Source organism: Amphiura filiformis, chromosome 3 (genome assembly GCF_039555335.1).
Source record: "Amphiura filiformis chromosome 3, Afil_fr2py, whole genome shotgun sequence".
Taxonomy (NCBI): domain Eukaryota; kingdom Metazoa; phylum Echinodermata; class Ophiuroidea; order Amphilepidida; family Amphiuridae; genus Amphiura; species Amphiura filiformis.
The window spans coordinates 77,756,250-77,775,730 of NC_092630.1; positions in this window are offsets into that span (position 1 = coordinate 77,756,250).

The following is a 19,481-nucleotide window of genomic DNA, read 5'->3' on the forward strand; positions in this document are numbered from 1 at the left end:
CGTTCCAGAACCCCTCTTGCAAGTCTTGCAGAGAATGTCACGCTGAAGACAATTGGATTTCTTTTTGCAGCAGTATTTAAATTTGAAATTTGACAGTTTAGATTTATGCCCTTCTGAAAACAACGCAGCTACTTTGTGTTGTGCTCATGTCATTTTTCTGTATGACTGAGATGTACAGTATTATACCTGGTGTCTATATTAGCTTTTTTTAATTTGATATCTTCAACCTTATTTATTTTATACCACTTGCATACTGAAGATGACTTTTGCTATTTGAAATGCTAAATTAATAAGTGTGGCCATGAACACCATATATTTCGTTGTTAGATGGTTTTGCCAGTTAGTGAACACCATATCTTTCGATGTTAGTGGTTCGCCTGTTAAGACGGGGGGGGGGGCACGCAGCCGGGTCACTCTAAGTGGGAAATTATAGACATATTTTTATTGTATCTGTAAAATGAATCACGATAAGTAGGCCTACATTTTTTCAGAAATCTGCCGTATATATAATTGAATTTCTTGCATTATTTTCGGTCTCATTTTCTTTCTGAAAATGTATACTTTTACGTTCTTATCATCACTACTTTTAAAGATACAATACAAAACACTGTGTAACATTTCTCACCCTGTGAACCCCCTTAAAGTGTAGGCCTATTGTTTTTTAAATGCTATTAAACATGTTAAATGAATGCTCTTTGCATGGTGTATTCACCATATGTTGCTTTGATGTCATAATTAAGTATAGTTTATAATTAATTCCTAATTGTGCTTAGGCTTTGCTAATAACGTCAATATCAATATCGAGGGGACTCAAAGGAAAACACCTATTTTTCTGCTTTACCATGGCAAAGAGTCATTCTAGGGAATTATCATGACAGGACAAACAGTTTGAGACCATTTTCAAAATCAGAGCATTCTGGATGTTTTGATTCATGTAGAGTGTAACCTTTGGCATTTTTGCTCATAACTCATGAGTCCACTGTGAAAGTATAATTTTTCTGAATCATTGTGACCAGAGAAATAATTGAGTATAGTTTTTTAACAAAATTCGAGTAGGTTTGAATCTGGACTCTTCGTACATGTCATACAAATTTGCACACGATTCTATTTTAACAAAAAATGATAAACTGTTTTTCAAAATTTTAAAACGAAATTTAAAAAAATGTCTTACTCCGAAAAAGCTGCCCACATTTTAACCCCTTTTGATATGAGAGCCAATCGGGCATCTGAAATTTTCAATGGCGCTTATTTCAAGGCCATTGAAAGGGCACGAAGGCCACTATGATACTGAAGAAAGCTTTGAAATTAAGGAGCACCAATTCCAATGGTAAAATTAACGTTTGAAGAATAATAAATTCACCGTAAGGCGACGAAATTAAAGCAAAAACCTGTTTTATGGGCCGACCGATCGCTCCAGATATTGGTTTTAAGAGATTTCCATTAAATTTTTGCTAAAATCCTGTAAACGGCCGTTTCTTGGCCAAAAATTATTGAATTTGACTGACAGTTTTTCGGTGATATTTTAGGGCCATTTAGCCTTTAGAAAAAAAATGAAACGTCCGCCTGCCGTAAAACAAGGTGTTTTTGGCCGCCTAATGGAAAAAAATAATCAAATTGGATAAATTAATACATCGTGCCAAAACATTCACTTTGGAGAAATATAAATTGCAGAAATTATTTAATTTAAGGATATTTTTGGACCTAAGTAAAATAATCATATAGTAATAATATAGTTTGTATAAATGACGAGGTACTCAACAACAACAACAACAACAACAACAACAACAACAACAACAACAACAACAACAACAACAATACATAACATAACATAAAAATATTTTATTAATGTCTGACATGGTCATCTCTCTTTTTTGAAAATATGGTGGCCCTGAAAAGGACCGGTTTATATCATTGTAGAAATCCGATGTAACCTCAATTTGATCGCGATTTACTCCACCTCCTTCTCTTCGGTTTAAGCGCAGCTTTCTTATCCACAACTCGACAGTAGGTGTCAAAAAGACGAATTGCCTCGCCCGCCTGCTCGGCAAGACTCTCCTTCAAGTAACGCCTCGCTTTCTCTTTGAAGTGAACCAAACCTGATGACGTTCTCAAGATGTCTTCCAGACACTCTGACCTCAACCTTTCAATGATGAACTCGATGTTCTCTGCAAAGTCCTCACTCCAGTCTTCGGGCCAGAAGAGCCGGTTGATGTCCAACCAGTCGCGAAAAGATCGCTGATGTTGGAGCCTGTAGAGGCGATCTGGGATGGTGCCGTTCTGAAGGTGTTCTTCGATGAGACGAAACTCGCGACGTGCATGAAGGTTGGAACGGTTGTATTCGGCAACTTCAGCCATGAAAAGACTGGTAGCTGTGTAGATTTCTGGCAGAATTGGTCTCACGATGTACGACATTTGATTGCAAGCCATGTTAACTGTATGAACTACAAGTAACGAGTGTCAGAAATATGCGTTCTCTTCATTATTTATATCTTCAGACAGAATACTTCAAACAATGGATTCTATTGGTTGCTTTGATGTCATTATGAAGTCTAATGATAAATACCCCATAATAACGCGCCCATCACCGGACGCCGTCTTTTGTGGATCCTATCATAGGACGCCGCCATTCGTAAGATCGATGGCATGGCTACTAACTAATTTACTGTCCTGTCAATCATTACGTGCCGTCAATCAAATTTCCATCAACATGTTTTTAAAACTTTTAAGAAAAGTCTTTATAAAATAATCGGAAAATGATAATATGGTAAATAAAAATGGTTCTAAAAAAATAAACATTAGGCTTAGTTAACTTGAATTGATAGGCTAGCAATAACAGTAGCATTATGTACATTATTTTGTAAATAACACTAGACATGTTAACGAAACCGGCGTTTTCTATCATGGTATATGCGTTTATATTAAATTGACTAAACGGAGCACCACTTTCGTATTTAGTAGTTATTGTATTTTTCGTATAATAATTATAGGTAGAACATACAAGAACCATACTTTGGTTGACAGGTATTTTGTATACCACCGTGTCAACATTCTCTGTTTTCTTTTCATGTAGGCCTACCTGTTTTACAGGCGAATAAAAATAAATTGAATGCGATTTAAAAATTTACGAAATAAATATGTAAACTAAATCAGAAAACATTCTCCGAAATAATCTGCCTAAATTGATCAAAAGTACATATTACAAATGGTCAAGTTTCAAGAAATTCGCAAACTATTTAACGTCATAAACGCGTCATTGATCGTGATATTCCAAAGTGTTTGAAGGCCTAATGATGGTTTGCTTTTGTGATAAGATGTTTAAGAAAACCTGAATTTAATTATGGTTAGGTCCTTTATTAATTATTAATTCATTTATTTATTTATTTATTTATTTATTTATTTATTTATTTATTTATTTGTTTGTTTGTTTGTTTGTTTGTTTGTTTGTTTGTTTGTTTGTTTATTTATTTATTTATTTATTCGTTGAGTGCTTTAACTTTATTTATGAAAAACAGGTTGCCCTATAATCATAATGATTGACATTTATTGTGGAAAGTCTGCATGGTTAATATTGACGTTTTGTAAGTGTTATATTTCAAAGTAGGCGGTGCCTAGTGCAGTATTACGATTATTAAGATGATCAAAGTCAACGAGCCGCTGACTGATCATTGCCGCCGCCAAGATCAGGAATAAATGATTCCAACCCCTGTCAATCAACTGAAACTAAACTTTTCTCCTGTGCCGAGACTCTTCTCATTTAATCATTTGAGTTCATCTCATCATTGCATTCACGTCGTTTCTAAAAACTTAAAATTGATAAACTAGTTAGCTGAATTATGAATTCTTCAGACAACTCAAACTTTAGTGCCGATATGTTTGGCGCTGTTTATCTCTTCATCAAAGAAATCTCCAAACAACAACGAAGGCGTCTTCGTGCCCGGCGTCAATGTCAACTTCTAGATAGTTATCTGGAAGAAGGCACATCCGTCCCAGCTCTACAGCAACTCAAGATCAAGATTTGCCACACATCAATGAACGACGACGACGCTCTTCTACAGATTGTCAAGAGACTGCGTAGTTCCTACCAAGAAGACATCAAGCAAGCGTCTGAAAACATCCATGATACCAAGAGGTCTGCAAGACATTTCTTCCAAGACGTGCTTCCCACCGGGGCCAACAGTCAAGGAGAGAAGGCATTGGATACCTTCAATGCTTACTGCAGAGCAGCAGACAACAAGGAATCCTTGAAACCAAAGAGAAATCGGAAAAGAAAGACCCGATCACAGTAAAATCTGATCGGCCTGGTTTTGCTTCGATTTCGTTAATTGGTGAAAACGGTCCTTTTCAGGACCAATCAATCTTCCAAAAAGAGAAATGACTTTACGTCTCAATGTCCCAGCAGTGAAAGAGAAAATAAACAAGCAATCAAAGATCCCAAAATATAATTTTTTAAAAAGAGTCCGATAAAAAGATTAAGTACTGTACATGTAATAAAAATTCCCTTTAAAAGGGAAAGCCAGCCTCAATGTAGAAGAGGTCTTGTAATTAGTTTTGGTCAATTTTTAGGATCACGCTTACATCCCTGTTACATGACAGTCCACCAAACCATCAACGATGAGAACATGTACACTGAAACAGCAAAAAACATTAATTCCTAATCTCATGTCAACTCTTTAATTCATTACGCCTACTCCAAATTATTCTGGTCTGGTTTGTTGTTGTTGTTGTTGTTGTTGTTGTTGTTGTTGTTGTTGTTTTTGGTGTTTTTTTGGTTTTTTGTCTTTTCAGCTTTTTACCCACGATATCTCAATTTCCAATTTTGTAATACCAGAACTTACAAACTCAATATCTTCGCTTAGGAATGTCCGATTTCACTGCTTTCGATATACCACGTCACAAATACACTGCCGGTTTGAGTTAACTTACATGTACATTTTATATTAATTCGCAATGTATAGTTTAAGCCTACTATATTATAATAGATAGTGGCCAGCACATTTATAAAGGACTGATTACTCACTACAATCTTCACTCTTAAACTGTGTTTTTCTGAATGTGCTGATCATGTTGATTGCTAGTCGGAAACTCCTGCGAAGCTATGGACATGGCATCTTACCTATCCATTCTATAACAGTCTGCCTAGTGCCTTGTGTGTTTTCTCTTCAATCATTTTGTTGAATGTAATTTTATGAATCAAATAAAAAAGATATAAAGTGACTTCACATTAAAGTTATGTGTCATTTTATTTATAATAAAGAAGTCATTAAATTAATAAAGTAAGACAATTTATTTATCTATAAGTGCATGTCAAATGGGGTACATTGTTCAATACTATAGGCCTACATGCATAAATTATGCCCATATTATAGCTAGGCCCTAAAAACTTTATTTTGCATCGGATTTTTCCCGTTGAAAAGACAAAACTGATGTTTATGATAGCAACCATTTCATTAATAACATTTTGAGTCATTTTTATCCATAAAACGACACAGGATATGATAGATAACTACTTTCACATCAATATGGTCCGTATGATCACAGATTGTTGAGAATCTGTGATATGATGAAGATTTTGATTCCATAGATCTGTTATCAACATGATATCATGCTGTTCAGTGGTCAAGGAGTAAGGACCCCCGGTCAAGGACACTGATATGACATCATAGGTGATGTAATTTTCTTCTGCTGACCATATGATGCTGTATATTAACTATTATTGTTACATTTAGGTCTATATACCTAGAACTTTTAATTAGTTCAAACATAACTTTGGTAATACTCACTCGTTTTCTTTCGTTGAAACGGCAAAACATACTTACTTTTCCTTACAAATCGAATAACAATAATTTTAAAACATTCCACCTCAAAAAGTAAAATAAAATAATTCTTACCAATACCAATAAAGATAATCTCTTGAGCATACAAACCCAATCTCAGAAATAGATACCAGCCCCGCGTATGGGCTGGCGAAAAGCGAATCCGATTATACTATTCCCTGTGGTAATAAATGTTAAATCATCATCAAACATAACTTGATAATTCTGATTTATTATTGGTCGTCAGGCTTGAATTATTTAGTTATATAAGCATAATATATATAGGCTTAATGTTTAAAACAAAAAACCCGTTTCTAAGTTTATCGATAATATGGTAACATTTTAGATCCTGATTTTCTTTAATACCGGTAATAGAAATTTGTAAAGAGGAAAATACAAAAGCCTCATCTTAGCGCTTCCCAGGCATGCTTGGGTTTTTCAATTCAATTCAATTATTTGTAAAATATTTGTAAAATTGATGTTGGTTTCAGGCAAAATGATAACTATTTTAAATAGGCCCTAAAAAAGACACGATTTCAAATTATTAAAAGTATATATCATGTTTGTAATTTCGATAAAGCTTTCGTTTAAATCGGACTAATACGATGTTGGTTATTTTTGTAAATAATACATGGACGAAACCAGCGTTTTCTAATGGTATATTATTTAAATATAAATATTCTATTTCACTTTTGCAATTGATCTATAGGCTTAATTCAAGAAACATTTGGTTGACAGGTCTTTTGTATACGAATGTGTCAACATTCCCTGGTGTGTTATTTTCATGTATTTCTTTTACAACCTATTAAAAATAATTTGAATCTGATTTTTTTTTAAACCCGAAATAAATATTTTCATGAAAAACTAACTCAATCAAGTTAAACAATCAGAAACTCTTCTCTGAAAGAATCTACCGAGTTGCGGATAAAATGTGCTGCAAATTTCCAAGTTTCAAGAAATTCGCAAACTCTTTAACGTCATTAACCGTGTAGATATATTCCAAAATATATGTAGGCCTAATAATTGTTTGTTTTTGTGATTAGATGTTTAAGAAAAACTGAATTTAATTATGATTAAATAATTAAGAAATAATCGATTTAAGAAATAAGTTTCAAAATCCTTAACGGATTTACATTTTATATATTTATGAATTTGTTATTTATTCATTTATTTATTTATGTATTGACTGATTGATTGATTGATTGATTTAAAATATTTATTTATTCATTTATGCATGAAGTTGTGTTCTTCTTTCGTGTTTATTTTTCTCATTCACCTGAGGAGCTTTTGGGCGAAACAGTCTGCAGTGAATCAGCATGGAATAATTTGCTTCTTCTAATTTTATTTATTTATTTATTTATTTATTTATTTATTTATTTATTTATTTATTTATTTATTTATTGTAATACTAACTAAGGCAATGTATCGTTGCTATGATAATTCGGTGCTATGATAACTCCCTTTCACTTTATTTGTTAAAAACAGGTTACCCAACATGACCTATAATAATGATTGACAGTTATTCTGGAGACTCTGCATGATTAATATTGACGTTTTGTAAGTGAATAGGCGGTGGCAGATATATCAAAGTAGGCGGTGCCTAGTGAAGGAGTAATTATGCCAAACAGGCATGGATTAAGATGATGAAAGTCAACGAGCCGCTAACTGTTCATTGCCGCCGAGAAGATTTCATCCCCTGTCAATCAACTGAAACTAACTTTGCTCCTGTGTCGAGACTCTTTTCATTTCAATCATTTGAGTTCATCTCATCATTGCATTCGCGTCGTTTCTAAAAACTTAAAATTGACAAGCTAGTTAGCTGAATTATGAATTCTTCAGGCAACTCAAACTTTAGTCCCGATATGTTTGGCGCTGTTTGTCTCTTTATCAAAGAAATCTCCAAACAACAACGAAGGCGTCTTCGTGCCCGGCGTCAATGTCAACTTCTAGATAGTTATCTGGAAGAAGGCACATCCGTCCCAGCTCTACAGCAACTCAAGATCAAGATTTGCCACACATCAATGAACGACGACGACGCTCTTCTACAGATTGCCAAGAGACTGCGTAGTTCCTATCAAGAAGACATCAAGCAAGCGTCTGAAAACATCCATGATACCAAGAGGTCTGCAAGACATTTCTTCCAAGACATGCTACCTACCGAGTCCAACAGTCAAGAACAGAAGGCATTGGATACATTCAATGCTTACTGCAGAGCAGCAGACAACAAGGAATCCTTGAAACCAAAGAGAAATCGGAAAAGAAAGACCCGATCACAGTAAAATCTGATCGGCCTGGTTTTGCTTCGATTTCGTTAATTGGTGAAAACGGTCCTTTTCAGGACCAATCAATCTTCCAAAAAGAGAAATGACTTTACGTCTCAATATCCCAGCAGTGAAAAAGAAAAAGAAACTAGCAATCAAAGATCCCTAAATATAATTTTAAAAAAGAGTCCGATAAAAAGATTAAGTACTGTACATGTAAAAAGCGAAGCCAATTATACTATTCCCTGTGGTAATAAATGTTAAATCATCATCAAACATAACTTTATCATTCCAATTTATTATTGGTCGTCAGGCTTGAATTATTTAGTTATATAAGCATAATATATATAGGCTTAATGTTTAAAACAAAAACAAAAAACCCGTTTCTATGTTTACCGATAATATGGTAACATTTTAGAGCCTGATTTTCTTTAATACCGGTACTAGAAATTTGTAAAGAGGAAAATACAAAAGCCTCATCTTAGCACTTCCCAGGCATGCTTGGGTTTTTCAATTCAATTCAATTATTTGTAAAATATTTGTAAAATTGATGTTGGTTTCAGGCGAAATGATAACTATTTTAAATAGGCCCTAAAAAAGACACGATTTCAAATTATCAAAAGTATATATCATGTTTGTAATTTCGATAAAGACTCATTTGGTAATATTTCCAAGATTATTTTATTACCAACAAGATATTTTCAGTTCAACTATTTGATATCTTCAAACAGCGCACATTATGATTTCAAAATTCAAGTAATATTAAAATTCATGAACGATAAATTTAAGTCAAATTATGTGTAATATACGTATACAATAATAACAATCTCATATATTGTCCGTCGTCTGCTTCCAAACGCGTAATTAATTATTTACATCAACTCATCGTCCGTTTTGAAACCGGCGATTTCTCAGACGTCCGGGTAAGCATGATAAGGTACCGGTTAGTTAACGTGAATTGCTTGAAAATTAGTCGTCATTCAGAAATGCTTTAATTGAATGCGGCCTTTTTACCAAAACATTGAGTGGGCTTAATTGAATTCAGTTGCTCAAGCTTTCGTTTAAATCGGACTAATACGATGTTGGTTATTTTTGTAAATAATACATGGACGAAACCAGCGTTTTCTAATGGTATATTATTTCAATCAATCAATCAAATTTATTTATCAATCAATATCATACATAGCATATATAATAATAACAGTGAATACAATAAACATAGTTTAATAAATATAATAACAATTAATAATAAAAGTAAATTGTAATAACATATATTGATAATAAATTGTATTAGTTAATACAACTTGAATACATAATCAATGTAATATATAATATTACACTTAATGACAATTAATAATAAAAGTCACAATTGTAATAACATTAACAGAATCATGTATTGATAATAAATTGTAATAGTTTATACAACTTGAATACATAATCTATGTAATATATAATATTACCGTTCATGATGTTAATATACAAGATATAATAATATAATATGTTTATATGTGGATATAGGCATACAATTTACAAATCAGATCATTTATATTATACAATAATTAATATGACGAGTACAATATTGACTGACGAGGACCCTGCTAAACGCATAGCGTGGAGCTGCAGGGACCTCAATATTTAATCAAATATAATTTATCATGAAAATAAACTTGTGTGGGTATAGGGGACAAAACAATACAATACAAGTTATCCGACTAGATTATAGAAAGCAAAGAAGAGAAGAAAGAAGAAGGAATGAGGATAATTGAGCGTGACAATAATAGGGCCAGAATAGGGACAGCTGGATGATTAGGAGTACACGTTATAGGTCTGTCACACTACGACGGACTGGATCAACGTACATCACCGAATACAAAAATATTTTATTCGGTGGAAAAATCACCAGTTCGGCAGAAGATTCGGTGGGATTTTGGGTCCGATTCCCGTTCGTCTCTCTATGCGTTGTGGCCGCTAATAATCCTGCAGGCGTCTTATATCCGATCGTTCAACGTCCGACAAATGACCGGATTTGGGGTCCGATTCCCGTTCGTTTCTCTATGCGTTGTGGCCGCTAATAATCCTGCAGGCGTCTTATATTCGATCGCTCAACGTCCGACAAATGACCGGATTTGGGGGTCAACGTCCGACAAATGTGCGGATTTGGGGTCCGATTCCTGTTCGTCTCTCTATGCGTTGTGGCCGCTAATAATCCTGCAGGCGTTTTATATTCAATCGTTCAACGTCCGACAAATGACCGGCGAATCCGTGGCATGTGGCACCAACAGGGACGTCCACCCTATCAGAAAAGTGGCGGAGGAGAGGGTGTTTGAGAGGGTTTTTGACCCCTTAGAGGCAGTGACGTAGCAAGCACTTTTTCAGAGGGTGAACAAAGTGGGGAAAGACAACTTTTAAGGGGGAAAACTTTGACGAAAATGGTCAAATATTGGCTAATAAGTACAAAAGGGCTACAAATCTTATATATCAGGGCAACCAGCGTCCGGGGGCGAGATGAGAAACCTTTGGACAATGAAGGCTCAATTGAAGCCACTTGTCATTTTTTTGATCAATTTTAGCACTATTATTGGGTACTATATTAGTTTGAAACAGCCGCAAATTGGTGAAACGAAAGCCTAATTGAAGCCATTGAAAAGTTTTTACCATTATTGTATAATATAAACAATTGTTTTAAAAATAACACGTGGATGTCCATAGCAGAAGCAAAAAGGAAGACTTGTTTATTTTTCAAACTGAAGGTCCAATTGAAGCCATTTGCATGGGGACTGTAGGGCCTATTTACATTATTAGGCCTAGGCCTATTGTGTAAAAATTTAGAAAATTGTTTTTGGTGCATCATTTTTACACTATTATTGCTTTAAACAAAAACCAAAGAAGGCCCGAACTGAATTTGCAAAATTTAAAATGTTACACTGATCCACTGACACTTAGATATAAGACTTCAGACTCATAATTTCAGGTAAAGCATGCATGGATTGATATGTTAAAGTCAGTAATAGACCTAAGTCCGTCTTAAATACTGACTTTGTTGACAAAATGTCACGGGCCCTACATATCGACGGGCCGGCAGTAATTTTCACAGGCTTTGAGGCCAAGGAACCACATTTAAGCACTGCCTATAATAATCACAGGCCTATACTTAGGCTTACTATATACTATCCTGAGCCTACTCAATAACGTACAATTTACCTTTTCCATGTTTTCTCTTCTTTTTCTTTCTTGTCAATCACTAAAACTGGTAGGAATTTGATATTGCGTCCTCTACCCTTCAGAAAGTGCCCTCTCTCAATACTACTTACATGCATGCATAGGCCTACTAAATTACGTGCAATTTAACTTTTTTTTTTTTCTTTTCTCTTCAATTTTTCTCACTTTCTTTTTTTTTCTCTCCTTTCCCCTTTTTCTACTTGCCAGTCACTAAAGTACTGGGGAAATATGATATTGCGTCACACACCCTTCAGAAAGTCCCCCCATGATCGATGCACATGTTCGCCATAGGCCTACATCCGGCACAAGCGCCTGCGAAACCGTACAAACACCTGCGGTATATAAACGAAAGAATAACGAACAAACCCAGGGTATATATACAGAACAGTACGAACACACATCGGACAGCTTCCGAACATGTGTATTCGGCACACTCCGTATAAAGATTTGTGCATGCACAAAACTTGAAACGTATTGTTGACGGACTAAACAAACATCACCTAACACGAAACGCATTTGGCGGATAATAGCAGGACATATGAAGAACATAAAACGAACATTGACGAACACTAACGGATTTGCTAAAACCATCCGTTTCTTATACGGAAGACCTATCCGGTGTAGTGTGACACTAACACGGTCTGGGTCAACGTACATCACCGAATGCAAAAATATGCTATCCGGTGGTGAAGGCTTCACAGGAACGTATTTGCAACGAACACGGGCCGAGTGCAACGAACAAAGAACGAACATGAACGAAAGGAGAGCGAACAAACTCCGGCAATATGCAGCACCATACGAACACATATCGGATAAATACCGAACATGTGTATTCGGTACACTTGTTTCAAGTTTTGTGCATGCACAAAACTTGCCGACGGACAACGAACATCACCTAACACGAAACGCATTTGGCGGATGGTAGCAGGACATAAAAAGAACATAAAACGATCATTGACGAACAACAACGGATTTACTAAAATACCATCCGTTTCTTGTACGGAAGACCTATTCGGTGTAGTGTGACAGAAGCATTACGGGGTAGTAACATAGCTATAACAACCGATGAGGGTTTTTTCATAGAATATTTAAATGAGGCTAGAGAACGGGAATCTTTTAAATTTGAAGTTAGACTATTCCAAACCAATGGACCTTGTGAACGGGATGTGTTGCTTGCAAGAACAGTATTGGATGGTTCAATAAATGGGTCGTGAGCGTGTCTAGTGTCATAATGGTGGGACAGTGTTTGAACTTTAAAAAAATCGTTTTCAATGAGGTCAGTAGGTAAAAGGTCATGGTGAAATTGAAACATAAATGATGAAAGCTGGATTTTATAGATATCATGAATTTTAAGGGTTTTTAAGGATGAGAAGAGAGGGTCTGTGTGTGCTAACCAAATAGAATTAGTACATGTACGAATTACTCTTTTCTGCAATCGAAAGAGTGGTTCAATATTGGAATTATTGGGATCAGCCCAAATCATTGCACCGTATGACAAATATGGCAGTACAAGGGAACTGTACAGAGTTAGAAGAGACTCTTGAGGCAAGAAGGGTCTGACGTTTCTAATAACTCCATTGTATTTTGAGATAATTTTAGAAACATGTTTAGTGTGGGAGGTCCATGACAAATTATGATCAATGAGTATTCCAAGGAATTTGGTGGTCTGAACTTTTTGGATGGGTGTATTATTAATTTTAATATCAATTTCAATATCAGGCTTGTTATTATGTTTATTTTTGAAAATAATATAATTAGTTTTTTTAATGTTTAATGATAATTTATTTAGTTTGAACCAATTTGAAATATGATTAAGTTCATTATTAACTATTTTTTCTAATGTCTTAGGGTTTTGGTGTGAGAAAAGGATATTCGTGTCATCGACAAACAAAATAAAATGGGGTTCTTTAGAACAAAGTGGGAGATCATTAATATATAAGAGAAATAATAACGGTCCTAGGATCGATCCTTGAGGAACTCCGCAATTAATATCTGCAGGAGTAGAAAGGGCATTATTAAAGGAAACCTGTTGTTGTCTTCCAGATAGGTAGCTCTTAACCCAATCATTAGCAAGACCTCTGATACCATATTTATTGAGTTTGTTAAGAAGAATGTTGTGGTTTATGGTGTCAAAGGCCTTGCTAAGATCTATTTAAATATAAATGTTCTATTTCACTTTTGTAATTGATCTATAGGCTTAATTCAAGAAACATTTGGTTGACAGGTCTTTTGTATACGAATGTGTCAACATTCTCTGGTGTGTTTTTTTCATGTATTTCATTTACAACCTATTAAAAATAATTTGAATCTGATTTTAAAAAAACCCGAAATAAATATTTACATGAAAAACTAACTCAATCAAGTTAAACAATCAGAAACTCTTCTCTGAAAGAATCTACCGAATTGCGGATAAAATGTGCTGCAAATGTCCAAGTTTCAAGAAATTCGCAAACTCTTTAACGTCATTAACCGTGTAGATATATTCCAAAATATATGTAGGCCTAATAATGGTTTGTTTTTGTGATTAGATGTTTAAGAAAAACTGAATTTAATTATGATTAAATAATTAAGAAATAATCGATTTAAGAAATAAGTTTCAAAATCCTTAACGGAGTTACATTTTATATATTTATGAATTTGTTATTTATTCATTTATTTATTTATGTATTGACTGATTGATTGATTGATTGATTGATTGATTGATTGATTGATTTAAAATATTTATTTATTCATTTATACATGAAGTTGTTTATTTTTCTCATTCACCTGAGTAGCTTTTGGGCGAAACAGTCTGCAGTGAATCAGCATGGAATAATTTGCTTCTTCTAATTTTATTTATTTATTTATTTATTTATTCATTTATTTATTTATTTATTTATTGTAATACTAACTAAGGCAATGTATCGTTGCTATGATAATTCGGTGCTATGATAACTCCTTTTCACTTTATTTGTTAAAAACAGGTTACCCAACATGACCTATAATAATGATTGACAGTTATTCTGGAGACTCTGCATGATTAATATTGACGTTTTGTAAGTGAATAGGCGGTGGCAGATATATCAAAGTAGGCGGTGCCTAGTGAAGGAGTAATTATGCTAAACAGGCATGGATTAAGATGATGAAAGTCAACGAGCCGCTGACTGTTCATTGCCGCCGAGAAGATTTCATCCCCTGTCAATCAACTGAAACTAACTTTGCTCCTGTGTCGAGACTCTTCTCATTTCAATCATTTGAGTTCATCTCATCATTGCATTCACGTCGTTTCTAAAAACTTAAAATTGACAAGCTAGTTAGCTGAATTATGAATTCTTCAGACAACTCAAACTTTAGTCCCGATATGTTTGGCGCTGTTTGTCTCTTCATCAAAGAAATCTCCAAACAACAACGAAGGCGTCTTCGTGCCCGGCGTCAATGTCAACTTCTAGATAGTTATCTGGAAGAAGGCACATCCGTCCCAGCTCTACAGCAACTCAAGATCAAGATTTGCCACACATCAATGAACGACGACGACGCTCTTCTACAGATTGCCAAGAGACTGCGTAGTTCCTATCAAGAAGACATCAAGGAAGCGTCTGAAAACATCCATGATACCAAGAGGTCTGCAAGACATTTCTTCCAAGACATGCTACCTACCGAGTCCAACAGTCAAGAACAGAAGGCATTGGATACATTCAATGCTTACTGCAGAGCAGCAGACAACAAGGAATCCTTGAAACCAAAGAGAAATCGGAAAAGAAAGACCCGATCACAGTAAAATCTGATCGGCCTGGTTTTGCTTCGATTTCGTTAATTGAGTGAAAACGGTCCTTTCAGGACCAATCAATCTTCCAAAAAGAGAAATGACTTTACGTCTCAATATCCCAGCAGTGAAAGAGAAAAAGAAACTAGCAATCAAAGATCCCAAAATATAATTTTAAAAAAGAGTCCGATAAAAAGATGAAGTACTGTACATGTAAAAAGCGAAGCCAATTATACTATTCCCTGGGGTAATAAATGTTAAATCATCATCAAACATAACTTGATCATTCTGATTTATTATTGGTCGTCAGGCTTGAATTATTTAGTTATATAAGCATAATATATATAGGCTTAATGTTTAAAACAAAAAACCCGTTTCTAAGTTTACCGATAATATGGTAACATTTTAGATCCTGATTTTCTTTAATACCGGTAATAGAAATTTGTAAAGAGGAAAATACAAAAGCTTCATCTTAGCACCTCCAGGCATGCTTGGGTTTTTCAATTCAATTCAAATATTTGTAAAATTGATGTTGGTTTCAGGCGAAATGATAACTATTTTAAATAGGCCCTAAAAAAGACACGATTTCAAAGTATCAAAAGTATATATCATGTTTGTAATTTCGATAAAGACTCATTTGGTAATATTTCCAAGATTATTTTATTACCAACAAGATATTTTCAGTTCAACTATTTGATATCTTCAAACAGCGCACATTATGATTTCAAAATTCAAGTAATATTAAAATTCATGAATGATAAATTTAAGTCAAATTATTTGTAATATACGTATACAATAATAACAATCTCATATATTGTCCGTCGTCTGCTTCCAAACGCGTAATTAATTATTTACATCAACTCATCGTCCGTTTTGAAACCGGCGATTTCTCAGATGTCCGGGTAAGCATGATAAGGTACCGGTTAGTTAACGTGAATTGCTTGAAAATTAGTCGTCATTCAGAAATGCTTTAATTGAATGCGGCCTTTTTACCAAAACATTGAGTGGGCTTAATTGAATTCAGTTTATTTTATTTTATTTTATTTTACAAATTCGGCTAAAAATACATCAAAAACCAAAGTAAAATTACGCAATACATACAAAAGGAAACAAAAGTAAAAATAGACCCAATGGGCTAGCCAGGAAGAGTCAGAAGCATCAAGACACTGTCACCAAAAGGTGTGACTCCTCCAACCCATTGGGGCAATTACATAAAAAGATATACTATTGCACTGTTTAAACACATTGTGTGTACATCCACATTACAAGGATGCACCCGCCAGCCACCACATGTGTCTCCCACACTCACCAGCCAGGAACAAAAACCAGACCCATGCCACGTGGAGGCCACTCCAAATCATCCCCAAGCCACATTGCCTACATGAAGGAATACAGAAAACATTCCCAAACCAGGCAACCCGGTGACGACCCCAAGCGACCGGGACCCGGGACGAGTCCGGCATCCACCCAAGGCCAACAAATGAAAAGAGACACATGCAGCAGCCGACAAGCCCACCCTCCCGATATGGATGTACACATCATTACATTATTACAAGATGGAAATCTGCTCAGTGACCCCTACCTATCAGACACATGGATTTTACCCCCCCTCCCCCGGCCCACCTGAACCCAACCAACCCACCCAGCAACACCCCACTCCCACCCACCAGACCAACACAGGCCATAAAGACGGATAAAGTAGGTCACTGAGCAGAAAACCGAGACAACAAAATTTAAGAGTCCTGCTCTTCAGTACTATTATTTACTAAATAAGTTTTCAAATGTTTTTTATTTTATTTTGTGCCCATGTACAAGATAAAATGATCCTTTACAGAATTTGGCAAACCAGCCCACAGGCGAGGGAAATTTACAGCAATGGTAAATTTGAAACTGTCAGTTTTGGGTGTGATATTATGATTAAAAACTAAGTTTTCTGAGTGACGTGTGTTTACAGACCAAATATTGCTGAAACCAAAAGTGTTACAATTTAATATACAAGTACAGGCAAAACATATAGACAAATATTTCCTTCTGTTGTTAAGATCCATGATGTTGAGTTGTTTGAGACGCTCCCCATATGATTGATCCCCCCGCCGTTGACCCAATATGAACCTGGTGGCACGACGTTGAATAGTTTCCAGGGTGCTAATGTGATTTTTGCGATAAACAAACCAAACTGGGGAACAGAAATCAATAATAGGTAAAACAAGTGAACGATACAGTGTAAGGAGAATATTTTGTTTTTGATTTCCAACCACAGTTCTAAGAAAACCTAACAATCTATTGCACTTTTTGGTTACATAAGATACATGTACATTCCATGTGAGGTCAGAAGAAATCTGAACCCCAAGAAGACGAAGACTGTTCGCTTCAGAAAGCTTAGTATTGGACACAAGATAAATTGGAGAAGGCTTATTTTTACGACGGGTAATACACATAACCTGACACTTTTGGGGATTTAGTTGGAGAGCATTATTCTCTGACCACCAGTGAAGCGTAGTAAGATCATTCTGAAGAATTTCAATATCAGAATCATTGGTAATTGTGCGAAATAAAAAGGTATCATCAGCGTATTGAAAAATCTTGGAGCAGAGGTGAAGATGGAGGTCATTGACATAAATATTAAAAAGCAGTGGCCCCAACACCGACCCTTGGGGCACACCTGACAGGACAGAAACAAAATTGGACATTTGACCACGGAAAACAACCCTCTGCTTGCGGTTGGTAATGAAGGAAGAGATCCAGCTGAGGAGTGGACCCCTAAAACCATAAGTGCGATGCAGCTTTGCCAAAAGAACTGCATGCGAGATAGAGTCGAAAGCGCGACTGTAATCAACTGAAAGTAAGTCAATACGCGGTGTCGGGGATGTACGACGATCCAAAATTTTGTTCCACTCACAAACAGCTTCATTTAAAGCAGTGGTACATGATTTCCCAGGAGAAAATCCATGCTGGTCAGTGTAAAGAAGACCGTTATACAAAAGATGATTAGTTGCTCAAGCTTTCGTTTAAATCGGACTAATACGATGTTGGTTATTTTTGTAAATAATACATGGACGAAACCAGCGTTTTCTAATGGTATATTATTTAAATATAAATGTTCTATTTCACTTTTGTAATTGATCTATGCTTAATTCAAGAAACATTTGGTTGACAGGTCTTTTGTATACGAATGTGTCAACATTCTCTGGTGGTTTTTTTTCATGTATTTCTTTAACAACCTATTAAAAATAATTTGAATCTGATTTTTAAAAAACCCGAAATAAATATTTACATGAAAAACTAACTCAATCAAGTTAAACAATCAGAAACTCTTCTCTGAAAGAATCTACCGAATTGCGGATAAAATGTGCTGCAAATGTCCAAGTTTCAAGAAATTCGCAAACTCTTTAACGTCATTAACCGTGTAGATATATTCCAAAATATATGTAGGCCTAATAATGGTTTGTTTTGTGATTAGATGTTTAAGAAAAACTGAATTTAATTATGATTAAATAATTAAGAAATAATCGATTTAAGAAATAAGTTTCAAAATCCTTAACGGATTTACATTTTATATATTTATGAATTTGTTATTTATTCATTTATTTATTTATGTATTGACTGATTGATTGATTGATTTAAAATATTTATTTATTCATTTATACATGAAGTTGTGTTCTTCTTTCGTGTTTATTTTCTCATTCACCTGAGTAGCTTTTGGGCGAAACAGTCTGCAGTGAATCAGCCTGTAATAATTTGCTTCTTCTAATTTTATTTATTTATTTATTTATTTATTTATTTATTTATTTATTGTAATACTAACTAAGGCAATGTATCGTTGCTATGATAATTCGGTGCTATGATAACTCCTTTTCACTTTATTTGTTAAAAACAGGTTACCCAACATGACCTATAATAATGATTGACAGTTATTCTGGAGACTCTGCATGATTAATATTGACGTTTTGTAAGTGAATAGGCGGTGGCAGATATATCAAAGTAGGCGGTGCCTAGTGAAGGAGTAATTATGCTAAACAGGCATGGATTAAGATGATGAAAGTCAACGAGCCGCTCACTGTTCATTGCCGCCGAGAAGATTTCATCCCCTGTCAATCAACTGAAACTAACTTTGCTCCTGTGTCGAGACTCTTTTCATTTCAATCATCATTTGAGTTCATCTCATCATTGCATTCACGTCGTTTCTAAAAACTTAAAATTGACAAGCTAGTTAGCTGAATTATGAATTCTTCAGGCAACTCAAACTTTAGTCCCGATATGTTTGGCGCTGTTTGTCTCTTCATCAAAGAAATCTCCAAACAACAACGAAGGCGTCTTCGTGCCCGGCGTCAATGTCAACTTCTAGATAGTTATCTGGAAGAAGGCACATCCGTCCCAGCTCTACAGCAACTCAAGATCAAGATTTGCCACACATCAATGAACGACGACGACGCTCTTCTACAGATT